The sequence below is a fragment of the Miscanthus floridulus genome, chromosome 5 (assembly GCF_019320115.1).
Source record: "Miscanthus floridulus cultivar M001 chromosome 5, ASM1932011v1, whole genome shotgun sequence".
Lineage (NCBI taxonomy): Eukaryota > Viridiplantae > Streptophyta > Magnoliopsida > Poales > Poaceae > Miscanthus > Miscanthus floridulus.
This window is the reverse complement of record NC_089584.1, coordinates 142,867,688-142,880,287: the sequence shown is the minus strand read 5'-3', so window position 1 is coordinate 142,880,287 and position 12,600 is coordinate 142,867,688. Positions and strand designations below refer to the sequence as shown.

The window sequence follows — 12,600 nt, the reverse complement described above, 5'->3', positions numbered from 1 at the left end:
TACATGATGTTCCTCTTACTATCAGTCTCTAATAGAGGGTCAGTCTTTGTCTCTCATTTCTAGGGGCAACTTCAGCAATGTCTTGGTACTAGTCCTCCTCAGAAGTTCAGCTTATCATCCATAAACTAATGGGCTAACAGAAAGGGTAAATCAGGTACTTGAGGATATGTTGAGAGCTTGTGCCATTTCTTTTCTTGAGAAGTGGGACAAATGCTTGAACTTAGTTGAGTTTTCTTACAACAATAGCTATCAAGAAACCTATTGGTATGGCACCCTTTGAAGCTCTGTATGGAAAGAAATGTAGGACACCACTTAACTGGGTTGAAGTGGGAGACCATGGATATTTTGGACATGATTTTATCAAGGAGGCTCGAGAGCAAGTCAGTATTATTCAGAGTCATTTGAAGGCAGCTCAGAGCCGACAGAAAACTTATGCTGAACAAGAGAAGAAAGCCCTTGTAGTTTGAAGTGGATGACTATGTGTATCTAAAAGTGTCTCCCATGAGAGGTGTGCATCGAATTTGGTGTCCGTGGAAAGTTAGCTCCTCGTTATGTTAGGCCTTATAAGTTTTTGGAGCGATGTGGCCCTGGTTGCTTATCGTCTCCAACTTCTAGATATTTTTTCTGTGGTCCACAATGTGTTCCACGTATCTCAGTTGAAGAAATGTTTGCGGGTCCCCGATGAAGTTTGGAAATTGAAGGACTTCCCCTCTAGTATGACTTATCGTATATTGAGCATCCTGTTAAGATCTTGGACGAAAAATAAAGAGTGACTAGAAACAGGGTTGTGAAGTTCTACAAAGTTTAGTGGCAAAATCACTCGAAGAACGAAGCAACGTGGGAGCAAGAAAGTTATATTTTGAAGCATTATCCCCACCTTCTTTCTAGTTCACCGAGGTAGTTGTTACATTGAAATGTATTTCTTATCTCTTTTCCCACACTAAGCACATGAAATCTTGGGGCGAGATTTGGTTTTAGGGGGATAGATTTGTAACACCCTTGGTGTTACACTATAAATCATTTACTAAAACATGTCATGAGCATCATGTTTATGTGTTAATGCATGTAATAAAGAGTGTAGATCAATTTACGTAACTCAAAACGATCAATGGAAATATGAAATGAAAGTTAATTCCATAGTCATGTTATATCACTTAGGGTTTAAAATCAATTTTTATTAAGCAAAAATGCTATAGAACATGTATGTGATACTTAAATAAGGTTCGAAGTGTAAACTTTGTAGATGACAATGAAATACTCACGGTCAAAAAATGAGATTGCTAGCTAATACTTCCACTAGCTTAGAAATCGCAATTGGAAATCAAATTCAGCTTCTAACACTTAGAAATTTTCAAGTCTACCGATAGTTAGACACTGCCATGTTTGGCAATTTATTGGGTGAGATTGGGTTAAGCAGTAGGGTAGTATTATGACTTGTTTTTGTAGTCTAATATACCCTCTTTGGTATAGCGAAAGTGGTTTGGGTATTGGATCAACGGTTTAGTCATGGTCAATGCTTTAAAATCCTTGCACAGCAATGTTTCTGGTTTGTTTCCCTCACGTGGGCATGGTCACCATGCGTTAGGGGTCGTCGCCCCGCGTTGGGCGTTCTATGCGTGCGCGCGTTGGCGCGCTCGGCGGTCCACCGTGGGTCGGTCGGCCTGGCTGCGCATTGCTGCTACCACGTGGGCTCGGCGTCCTGACCACCGTTGCCTCCCTGCCGTGCGGACGTCCTGTCTCGCTATCGTGCTGCTGCTCTAGCCACATCACTAGCCTCCTCGCCCTGCCACCGCGTGGAGCCGTGGATGCCGACTCATCCCTGTCGCGCTGCCCCACCGCCTGTTGCCGTTGCCGTGCGTTGCTGCTGCTCGCACAACCGAGCACCGCGGCCACCTACCCCACACGCTGCCCCACCACATGTCACGACGCTGGCGTTGCCATCGCATCACCATCTCACTCCCGCCTGCTGCTGCACCGAGCTGCACCTCTGGTCCGCCTAGGCACTGTGTGTGCGGGGCCGAACCGCCGTCGCCATGCCATGTATGGCACTGCAGCGCGTGGGCCACGCCGACCTCGAGCGTGTGCCGTCGGCTAGCGCCGGCCATGGGCCATACTGGTTGCACCAGCCACATCGCGCCAAGGTGCACTCGCTAGCTACCGACCGCGTCCTCACCGCCTCCCGTCCTCTCGTTTCTCCCCTGCCCGCCTCTATGCGCCCGACAAGCCTCTATTTTCATCGTCGTGTTGTGGCCACGGTGAGCTAGGGCGTAGGCACTTGCCTTCAATTTCGCATGTCCGTGTATGCTGCATTGATGTCTGCGTGCCAACCGTCCCCACCCGCCTTGAATCGAGCCACGATGAACTCCAATTTAGAGTTTTCCCTTCACCGTTCCATTAAGGTCGGGACCGGCCGTGGCCGAGGGCAGCCATCCACCGCTCCACCCCTCGTTAATCCATCTACACCACGAACTCCGACTTCACCTCCACTTCACCCTACACACCTCTCTTGCACCTCTACCGCCTCAGTCGTAGCCACTGATGTGGCCGCGCCATCTCGAAGCACCGCCGCATCCCATTGCCACACTGTGGCCAGCCCTGTTCTGGGAAACCTCTGGCCAAACCACCACCGCAACCGCAACTAGGGTAAGATAGTGATGCTATAGCACTAGCTAGTTCACCCCGCGGTGGCTTAGGGTGGCTGGCATGGCCGCGCCATTGTCGCGCATGGCCGCACGCCGTGATCACCAATTCCCGCGAGCTCCGTCGCTCCTGTAACCTAGGGCTAGTGTAGGTGCTAGGGTTGTAGACAGGGGTTGGCCCATTAGTGGTGCCAGCGCGGGTCCCAGCTAGTCCGCGCAGTGGCCATCCAATGCCATCATCGCCGCGCCGGCGCGCGCGCGCGGGTGGCCAAGGGCCTCACCGTTGTAAAGTGGAGAAAGGTCTGAGTGTTCTTTTGCATAAGTGTTGTCTCTAGGAATAGTAACATAGATTGCGGGTTAGTTTGCCCAGAGTTTAGGGGCGTTTTTGCATGTGTGTCGCGCACAGTGGGCCTCCCCGTTATGGGCCGCCTCGCGTTGGGCTACTGTCCGCGCAGGGCCACGCGGTGGTGGGCCACAGGTGGAATTCATTTTTCCTTTTCTTAAGAAATTAGAAATAGCCTTATATTTTAATTTCTGAGCTGAACTTTGAAAAATAATATCAATTCGCATAGGTGTCCAAAAATTGTGAAACCAATTTTGTTAGGTTCCTGAAATTGTGCTCTATCTGTTAGTGTATTTAGTTCATATATATATATATTTGTTGATACCAGCGGCTATTAAATCATTTGTGAGTGTTTAGTATTATTTAGATTAGTATTTGTTGGATTTTTTGTGGCAAATTGGTAATAGCTTTGGCCAGGAAATTTTTATAGTAGATTCATTGTATTATTATGTGCTCACTGTAATTTTTGTAACCTTAGAATAGGTTGAGAAATATGATAGCTAAATACTCCTTGTTGTAGTATATAGGAAATCGTTAATAAGAGTAAGAATATATTTTAGTTGCTAAGTAGCACTTGTAGGCGAAATCCAGCTGGTTTGATGGGAATAATGATTAGCTTGGTATCTTAGTCATTAGAGTTAGCTTAGTAGCTTGGTAGATGTATTGTTATTTTAAGAGCTGCTTTTGCTAAAATGCTGTGTGGCATCATCATTGCATGCATGTAGAGAACGCGTTGGTGGAGTTCGTGATCACTGGAGAGCAGAAATACGAGGTGGTGATTGAGGAGTACGAGGAGGAGGTCTTCGTACAGGAGGAAGCCTCGGAGCCACCGACAACTGACATAGCTGACCACCCGCCTGCCCAAGGCAAGTCCCGGTGCATAATCCTTATTTTGAATAAGCACTGAAATATATATATATATATATATATATATATATATATATATATATGATGCATATTTATGTTACATGCATTTTATGGAAACCACCTACATAAATATATCTGTCCTATGAGTCCTACTAGTACAGGTGCGAGTAGCTGCTATGCTTAGGATTTTTCGATAGCTTGAGTTACCTGTCGTTACTCCCAATAGGTGATTATTATCACTCATAATAAAATGGTGAAATGAAATGGAGACCGGGCAGGGATATGGTATGGGTATTGGTAAAAAAAAGGACGACGGTGGGGGCTTAAGCGCAAAAAAATCCCACCACTCACCCTATTCATTGGATCAGCATCTAGTGGTCCTGATTAGTAGTTTTCAAGTTTACATAGGTTAGTTGGTTTGCACATGATACGTTGCTTATAACTATTATGGAAAGGGAGCCATGAGGCCATGCAGCTGGAATCCTAGCCTACTATATGCAAGTTTTAGTACAGAAACAATATTGTACACAAACAAATTTTCAGTAGTGATGGATCAATCAAACAAGTTCTGCAAGTGTGCACCAAAATCCAATGTCTTAAAATGACCAATAAATTTAAGGCAACTCATAAGATGTGTAGACGCACATCTTACTGTATTGAGGTAAATTTATATAGCAGTTGACAAATTTGTACATAGAAATTTTATGATTATTTATCAATAATAACTAGTTGTAAAACAAGACATTTATTGAGGTAAAATCTTTTAAGACATGCCTTTTTTGGGAAAACAATACTTACATATTCAGGTAGTGCTTGCGCTAGAGATGTAACCTCTTTACTCCTTATATAAGACGATTTGCACAGCTTTCCACCTATTATCTCAAGAAGTACAATGCCGAAGCCATATACATCCTGCTTCTTCGATATTTTCCCTGTGGCAATGTATTCGGGAGCTGCATAGCCTCTAAGAGAAGGACAGGTATATAGGATGTCATGCCAAAGAATGTGCAAACTCTCAGAAGATAAAAGAAGGTTGCATTTCGAACTTAAATGTTGTATCAGATGAACTTACATTGTACCAACAACAGACAAATCCACCTCCATAGGCCTACTTGGAACTAACCTCACAGCGAAACCAAAATAAGTAATCTTAGGATTCATTTCATGATCCAAAAGGATGTTGCCTGCTTTCATGTCCCTGTGGACAATGTACTGAGGATGCCCATGCAGATAAGCAAGACCATCTGCTATCCCTTGAATTATTCGAAGGACGTTTAGGCCAATTTAACAAACTCATTTCTCCTTAATCTACACAAATCATTTATGCATTGCAGCAGAAATCACTGAGAAATACTAGTAGAACAGTGAACAAAAAGAATTGAAAGAGATTACAATCTTAATTAAAACTTGCCAGCAATGATAGATGCCAAGCATTTCTTTGGCATGTATTGGGTGGATGAAGTAGCGCCAAGCATCTGGTGTCCTATGTGACAAAAGGGTACCACAGAAGTTAAAAGACAAGTTTTATAGGACGGCGATTGGACCTGCTATGTTGTATGGTGCAGAATGTTGGCCTACGAAAAGACGACATGTTCAACAGATAAGTGTCGCGGAAATACGTATGTTGCGTTGGATTTGTGGTCATACAAGAAGGGATCGAATTCGGAACGATGATATTTGCTAGGAAGGATACCTTTCGATATTTATGATCAATGCTACAGAGAGACTGGGATATTGATGAAGATATTAGTCATAAAATCAAAGCAGGGTGGATGAAGTGGCGCCAAGCATCTGGTGTCCTATGTGACAAAAGGGTACCACAGAAGTTAAAAGACAAGTTTTATAGGACGACGATTAGACCTGCTATGTTGTATGGTGCAGAATATTGGCCTACGAAAAGACGACATGTTCAATAGATAAGTGTCGCGGAAATGCGTATGTTGCGTTGGATTTACGGTCATACCAGAAGGGATCGAGTTCGGAACGATGATATACGTGATAGATTAGGTGTAGCACCAATTGAAGAAAAGCTTCTCCAACACCGGTTGAGATGGTTTGGACATGTCTAACGGAGACCTTCAGAGGCACCGGTGTGTAGTGGAATCCTAAGCTAGGATAGTAATGTGAAGAGAGACAGAGGAAGACCGAAGTTGACTTGGGTAGAGGTAATAAAAAGAGACCTGAAAGGATGGAATATACCCAAAGACTTAGCCTTAGATAGGAGTGCTTGGAAAACAGCTATTCACGTGCCTGAACCTTGATTGCTTCTGCTGGGTTTCAACTCTAGCCTACCCCAACTTGTTTGGGACTTAAAGGTTTTGTTGTTGTTGTTGTTGTTGTTGTTGTTGTATTCATAAACGAGTATCTTTTCTTCTCCTTGAACACAAATTCCATGTAGCACAATTACATTTTTATGTCTAAGATTTGAAATGGCTAAAATCTCAGCGATGAACTCTCTTGGATCTTGTAACCTAGGTGACCTATGTTTTTTGACAGCAACATCAAGACCGTTATGCAGTTGTCCCTAAAGATATTGAAGGCCAATGTTATACATCACAACATGTAGAGGGGACTAGAAGATTTCAGCTAAAAGTTTATATACAGTGCTAAAATGCGATTTGGCCATAGCATTTGATTAATGGAATAAGAAAATTTTCATTACTAAAACAAAGCAAATGCCCATGATCAATGGTATTACTGGCATATGCAAGCATTGAGCTAGCATTCCACCAATACCCATGACATGCAGGTTGCTTCTAGGGGTGATCAAGCCTTCTAGAAAGTTTCCATGTATGTGGTGTTTTTTAAAGAAGCCCACCCTTCACAGGGATGACTTTAGAACATGGCCCCAATTGGAAGTTTAAAGCGAATACTACTAGCATATAATTCTTGGTGGGTCCTTTGGGTTATCCATACAGTATGAAGAAAAGGGAAAGGCATAGGCGAGATTCTATGGGTGAGAAGTCCCATCCCAAGTTAGCATTGTAATTTAACAAGTTCACAATTTTATCTCACACTAAACATGATCTCAAGATAGCGCTACCTCGTACTATAACAAAATCATTCAAGACTGTCTCAAATAAAGCATTACCTTGTAAACATAACAAAATCCACCTTCTCCAACCAAATTGAAAGAGTAATTGAGGCGAGGAATAATAGATTGATTATACGGGAGCACAGGCTACAACCATATAAAGGCCTGGGGAGACCAGGCAGGGGCGGCTAGGGTTGGAAACCCTAGCCGCCACCCTTCACACGCCTAGGGCCGGCGGCGCCCACAGACGGGCCGCCAGCCGGCCCACAATCATAACAGGGGCTCAGGTCCCACTATTACTAATACAATCTAACACCCCCGCAGTCGGAACATCGGCGCAACGAACATTCAGACTGGATCTAAACTCACAAAACACTGAAGACGGCAGTCCTTTGGTGAAGATGTTGGCGAACTGAGAGGATGTCGGAACATGTAGTACGCGGACATCACCTAGAGAGACGCGCTCCCGAACAAAATGCAGATCAATCTCCACATGGTTGGTGCGCTAATAATGGACCGGGTTGGACGCCATGTAAATTGAACTAATGCTGTCACAATACACCAGGGTCGCTTTGGACGGAGGAGTACCCAACTCAAGCAAAAGCTGACGGAGCCACGTAGCCTCAGCTTAAGCTCCCTCACCCCATCCACTGGATCAGCATCCAGTGGTCCTGATTGGTAGTTTCCAAGTTTGCATAGGATGATTAGTTTGCACATGATATGCTGCCATAGTTATATCCTTCTCTTTACTAAAAAAATCTAGGCCAGTGGTAGTTTTTCTCGGGAGACTACTGAGAAAATTTGGATTTTGACTTGTAATACATTCGAAATTCTTCCAGGCACGCAAGTATCAAAAGAAGCCACGGAAGCTCGTCGATCCATTTTTACGTGCTGAGGAGCAAGGAATGGCTCAGATTATCCAGTGTGTCAAGGTAGCGCTCTTGTGCATTCGCCATGATGCCAAACGTCGCCCTACCATGTCAGAAGTTGTTACCATGCTTGCCAACATCAGAGCGGTGCAACCATAGACAAGTCTATCAGAAAGAAGTTGCATGTAACGACTTTGGAAGAAGCATAGAGATATTGTTGAAATGATACACATGATGTGTAAACTATTGAGTTATTGCAAGTTTGCAACCATTTCTGTTGATGCAGATAGTACCATAGTTTGTGTTAGAACCTAGAAGATGAATAATCATGCGCTACCATGACAACCGGATCCTTATTGTACAGCATAGCATGACATGTTTGATCACGTTGTACTTGTAGTTTCTATGTAACTGCAGTTCAAAGCCTGAAGTTTTCTGTTCATCTACCTCGCAGAGCTAATGAAGAACAAAACTGGCGTGGCCAGAGCAGTGCATTTTCTGATAGAAACGGAAGTTTCTGTTATATTATTTGTTCAAGAATTCAGCACCGTTGCAAAATGATTAGTGGAGTTGAATCATGCCAGAATCTCTTACCTAAGGACAATTTCCATTATCTGAACAATACATGTCAGCCTGTTCGTTTGCTCGTATACGATCGCGGATTATAAGCTGTAACAGTATTTTTCTCTCACACCAAACCAGTCAGCAGTAAATAATCCACGATCGTTTACGGTCTGCCGAACAGGCTGACGATCGTTGCTACTGTGAATAAGGCAGTGGATAATAAGTTTGCTGTGATGTGACCACTGACCACTGTTCAGTTCAGTCCACCACTGTGTGTGTGTGGGGGTGGGGGGGGGGGGGGGGGGGGGGGGGGGGCGGGTTGTGTGTGTCATCTTCAGAAACTCGCGGACGCACCTGAGCGATCAATTGGCGCCGGTCGTAGGGTCTCCAGGAGCAAGCGCACATTGCAGGCGGGGCCGCTGGGACTCGGCGGCGTTCCGGCGAGCCGCGGCGTGTGGCGGAGACGGCGCTCGGGCGACCCTGGGGGGCGGACGGTGTTTCGGGTACCGTCCGGGGGTGTGGACGGTACTTCAAATACCGTTCACCCCTGGGTGCCTTGCTGCTGTCAGATGCGATGTTGGCGGCCGAGATCGGCGCTTCGCAGGAGAGTCTCTTCCTCGTCCGTGTCAGGCTTGGAGTCTGACGGGTGGGTCCACGTACGCCAATCGACCACCGCCGCTCGCGTCGCTCGCCAGAGCTCCGCCGCCGTCCGCCGGCCGGCCAGTCCGGCGTCAGGCTAGGAGTCTTTATTATTTGGCTCCTCACTGCAGCCCGGCGCCATGGCTACCGCACGCGCGCGCTACGCCTACGCCGCGCCGAGAGCCGGGGACGGATCGGAGGCGGCATGTGCAAGGTAGGCGTAGCGGCGCACGCAAGTGCTCGTCCGGCCGGAGACGCCGTTGGCGCGGCGTGGCATTGGCGGAAAGGGAACGCGTCTTATGGTTCAAAAGGCATGGTTGCAAAAGAATAATGCAGGCGACGACAAAGTTAGCGTGGCAGTTAGCCTTAGCCATCCGGTATTCCGGTTGTCCTCCGATGATTCCGCCTCCACCGTCCAGCGACTCGTCGGCCTCCGCCGCGTCCTTGAACTTGGCGTATATATCGCCCCGGTAGAACTCCCTCGTCCTCCAAACCAGCACGAGCGACACGAGCGTTTCGGCCGCCGTGGCCGCCGCGATGATCAGGAACGACCGCCCGAAGCACTCCACGCTCAGGCACGCCTTGTCATTGTCCCTACCGCCGCCACATGGGACCGGGAGCGCGCCGCCATGCTGCCAGGCGGCCTCGGCGTCGTAGAGCCTCCTGGCGACGAGCGCGTTGAGCGCGTAGGACCCCACGAGGCTCACGGCGGCGCTGAGGTTGTAGAGCGTGGAGTAGCGCGCGAGCTCGAAGAGCTCGGACAGGGCAGCGAACAGCAGCGGCCACTGCGCGCCGAAGCAGAAGCCTGACGAGCACCGACGCCGCGTACAGCGTGGCCCCTGACGCGCCGGCGGACGATGAGGAGGTGGCCGGCGCAGGAGACGACGAGCACCGCCATGAGCGCGAGCTGGACGCGGGATGCCGTGCTGGGACTAGGAGGGACTCCGAGGCATACCCGGCGAACGACTGCGGCCGGCGTAGTTCCTAGACGCTGATGAGGGAGACGAAGGCGTCGACGGTCTCGGAAGGGTAGCCTAGGGACTGCCCGATCTGCCCCATGTTGTTGATCGCCGTCAGCGTGCCACCGGTGGTGCCGCAGGCGATGGCCACGAGCCCACGAATAGGATCAGCATGTCCACGCTCGCCAGCGCCTGCGGGATGGAGTACTCCTCGCCGTGCGCCGGCGGGCAGAACGTGCGCACCAACCACGAGCGGTGGCAAGGAGACGCCAACGACGGCAGCGGCGCCGGCGTGTTCGTCGATCCTTGTCCTTCCATTGCCAAGGCAGTTGCTTTATCGATAATGGTCACCGTCGTGGGCAGCGTTAGCAGAGGCTCCTCAAGTTCGTTCTTCGCCGCTCGGTACTCCTGCCAGACGACGACGGCGATGGGGAGGAAGAGGAGCAGGAGGAGCCCGGTCGTCGACGCGAGGTAGCCGGTGCAGGAGAAGCTAGACTGCCTCTGCACGATGGTCATGGCGAGGATGTACACCGCGAGCGCGACCGAGATGTAGAGCAAGCAGCGGAACACATCGCCGCCTCCACCGCGCGTCGCGCTCTGCCTCGGGCGGTGCGGCAGCATCACGCGGACGGTGCCGAGGAAAATGACTGGACACTATGGCGGGGAGCCAGGCGATGAGCACGACGAGCGACTTGGCGTCGCCACGGCCATAGATGGCGAGGTAGAGCTGTGCGAGGATGACGCTGCTGAGGCCGACGTATCCCTTAAGCAAGCCGAGCAAAGCGCCACGACTGCTGTCCGGGAAGTTCTTGACGGAGGTGATCACGGCTCTGGTGTCGGCGAACGTCTGCGAGTTGGCGCCGACGTAGATGTAGGCGCACATGAGCCAGACCGGCGGGCGCGCGACGCGGCCGGCGAGGGAGAGGTAGACCATGAGGTGCCTAGCGAGGTTCATGGCGGCACCGGTGGGGAGCACGAGCCACGGCAGGGCGACCTCGTTGAGGAGCCCCGCGGGGACACCGACGTTGGCGCCGAGGTCCTTGAAGAAGGCAAGCGTGGCAACGACACGCTGGTCGTAGCCCATCGCCGACCGTAGCTCCCGGGAGTAGATGCCGAAGGCGTAGGTGCCCCCCCCTCGACGAAGACAGGATCAGCAGGCATGCGAACAACATGAACCACCGCCCGGTTACCACCTGCCGGGCGAACAGTGCCGTCAGCACCTATCGGTGGCGAACGCGAACACCATCGGGTCGAACCTGAAATTATTGCGTTCCAAGGAAGCATCAGGGCATGGGATTGTAATCTGTGATGGTGAAGTGTTGATATGTTATAATATGGTTGGGAAAGTGCTAGGTTCTTGATGTTAGTTGATCTCCACCAATAGGCCCAACGGTCTATTGGACCCTTGTCTCTACTCCCTGATCGGGGGAGCCCAACCCTAATACGGTTGGTGGGCTCCTATCGCACAGCACACATAAAAGGAATGTGTGGATCAAGGCTCGGATAACTGAGGTTCACTGGAGCCACCATCCCACCTACAGAAAACCCTAATCTGATCCTAAAGAAGTGCTGCTAGCGACGGGATGTCCTACCACACCACCGTCGCCCTTGCAGGTCTACACCGGGCCACTGGACTTCACCTCCTCGCCACTACGACGTCTACTACACCGTAGCATCGGCATCCACGCTTGCCGATGTGCCTCAACAGAGAAAGGCGAGCAGCCTTCCCTGAATCTATGGTTACTAGAGAGGTACACCCATGATCCTAACAATGGTACCAGAGCTAGGTTGCCTCTGTGTAACCCTAACCCTAACCAGGGTAAAAGCAAAGCGAAAAGGGACCGGGGGTGGTGGACGTCACTGGAACCCCAGTCACCACCTGCCACCGTGCACGGGGAAGAGATGCCGCACCGCCGTTCTCACCTGGCACATGGCAAGAATAGAAAAGATCTATGTTCGGATCAGAGAAGAGAAAGGGGAAAAGGATCTCAAGAACCCTAACCATAACCCGCGTAGAAAGCTCGGAGAAGAAGAAGAGTGGGTTCAAATTTGGCCGAACCCTAAGACCTAACCCCAATTTCATCCCCATTCCAACCGGAATCAATCAAAAGAAAGAAATTAAAGAAAAGAAAAATCCAAAGAAGAGAAAAAGAACAGGGGTCAGCACACGAACCCTAACCCTAGATCCTGATTCGGATGAACTCTAAAGAGGAAAATCGAATCGGTCGAATGAAAAGAAAGAAAAGGAATCAAAGAAACCCTAACCCTAATCCCCACCTCTGGTTCAGAAAACAGAGATCAATTCAAATCGGAGAAAGAGAAAGGGAAAGGGGACTGGGACAAACCTCGTCGTGCGTCGAGATGGCCCTTCGCCAGCGTGGGAGAAGAAGGGCTGAGCTAGGGGGCGGGCTATTCGTCGGGCTTGGCCAAGGGGGCGCAGTGGCCAGGCCGCTCGACGGGCGACGTGCTCACCCATCGGGGAGCACGCTCGTCGGCTGAGGGGGCGGCGACGGTGCCATGGCTGCCTCGCTCCACCGTCCGCTCGCTCGTCGTCTCACTCTCGATGGCTCTTGTCCTTGCGCTGAGGAGAAGTGAAGAGGGGAGCCGCTGCGGTTGAGAGAGCGAAGAGAGAGAGTGGGAAGGGGAAAATGAACTAGGGTTTCTGAGGAACTCAGGCGTCGACGGG

At 49.6% G+C, this 12,600-nt stretch overlaps 1 pseudogene; it reads right to left on the bottom strand.

Moving 5' to 3' along the window:
- Positions 1 to 9,077: 9,077 nt before the first annotated feature.
- LOC136455529 (protein NUCLEAR FUSION DEFECTIVE 4-like) lies at positions 9,078 to 11,128 on the bottom strand (annotated as a pseudogene).
- Positions 11,129 to 12,600: the final 1,472 nt, after the last annotated feature.